Here is a 1,813-nt window from a genome sequence, read left to right on the forward strand (position 1 = left end):
ACGGCATAAAAATGAATAAGTAAAATAAAGGCATGCTGTCCATCTACAACTACAAAAATAGAATTTTCATAATAATAAAACAGAATGCAGCTTTGTGGATGGGGAGGGGACCAGAGCCACTGGACGAGTTTTCAGGGAGAATGGGAGGAGAGAGTTGTGGTCAATTCTTTGAAGACCTTTTTTTTTTTTTTTTTTTTTTTTTAAGTACCAAGGATTAAACCTAGGGGTGCTCAATCACTGGGCCACATCTGCAGCCCCCTTTATTTTCTATTTTGAGACAGGATCTCCAGAAGCTGTTTAGGGCCTCACTAAATTACAGAGGCTAGCCTTGAACTCAGGATCCTCCTGCCTCACCCTTACCAGTCGCGGGGATGACAGGCATGCACCACCACACCCGGCCCTCCTTCCTGGCCCTTCTTGGTGGAAGTCAGCCACATGGGAAGGAGAAAAGGGAGGGGTAACAAGGGGAGATTAGTTTTCCTGTTTGACAACAGGATCAGTGTCAAATTGGGATTTGACACAATGGGATCAGCCTGACCTGACTTTCTAATCAGCCTAATCAACAGTTTCACCTGGGGTGGGGGTGATGGATCCTGGGTTGCCCCGGTGATGCTGCGGGTGGACTGCGGGACATTCGTCCGTGTTTCAGTCACAGCGCCTGGATGGGAAGGATTCAGGGAGAGGGGAGGGAGGCAGAAACGTTGACTTGAGGATTGGACCAACAATGCAAAGGGCCATCAGGGCCAGAGGCCTGGAGATGTCTGCCTGGTCTCAGGAGGGAGGGGGAGTGGGTGCCACTCAGCAGGTGGGGGTGAGAGCTGGTGGGATTTTCAAAGCGCATTTAGTGGGCACTTACTGTGTGCCAGCTCTCACAGCTGCAATGGGCCCCTGCTAGTCTGCTCGGGGAGAGGCTGGGGGGGGAGGAAGTAAAGACCACAGGATTGTGCATCCAACCCAGGAGGAAGCAAGTGGGGAGCGGAGCTTTCAAGAAAGTAGCTGAAAATCAGTACAACCCTGGGATGAAGTCCCTTCCCCCACCCCTACTCCCCATTTTGTTAAGGCCCAATCCTAAAATTCCAAATAAAACTCTGGGTCTTTTTGAAGAAAAGACAAAGGATTTCTTCTGGCCAGGGCCAGGGGAGCAGAAAGCAGTCAGTTCTGCAGCCCAAGACACTGAATGCTGGTGGAGGGGCCATTCAACACAGAAATCCAACCAAGAAGGGGTGGGAGAGGAACACGTACAACCGTAAGTCATAAAGCGGAAAGTACCACTAACAGAACATTTTTAGAATTCACACTTCTAGTATCTACTCAGACAGCTCCATGGTTTAAAGACATTGTGGTCAGGGTGCAAGTGGGTGGGGTGCCAGCTTTTGTGCGAGTGGGTTCCTACAGGAAGGGGGCCAACTCCCAGAGCAGGGTGAGCTGTCTGAGCACCATGGAATCAGCCTGACTTTCTAATCAGTTTCACCTGGGGTGGGGGGTGATGGATTCTGGGCGGTGGTGTCAGGCTGACAGACCTGGGTTCCCGCGGTGATGCTGCTGGTGGACTGCGGGACATTCAAGTTACTGAACGCTCTGAGCCTCAGGCCTCCCGTCTGTTAAATGGGGAAAGGGGTTATAAACCCTGAGGTTGGCTCCGTACCTGTCGGGCGCAGGCCCGACCCTAAGGAGCGGGAAAGAGGTGCTGGCCCGCAGCCGGCCGCGGGCGTGAACCGACCCTGCAGCTGGGCACGGGACTGCCGGGCGGGGCGGGGCGGGGCGGGGCGGCGCTGACCCCGCCCAGGGCCGGGGGGTGGGGCGGCGCTGGCGC

Source organism: Urocitellus parryii, chromosome 5, assembly GCF_045843805.1.
Source record: "Urocitellus parryii isolate mUroPar1 chromosome 5, mUroPar1.hap1, whole genome shotgun sequence".
NCBI lineage: Eukaryota > Metazoa > Chordata > Mammalia > Rodentia > Sciuridae > Urocitellus > Urocitellus parryii.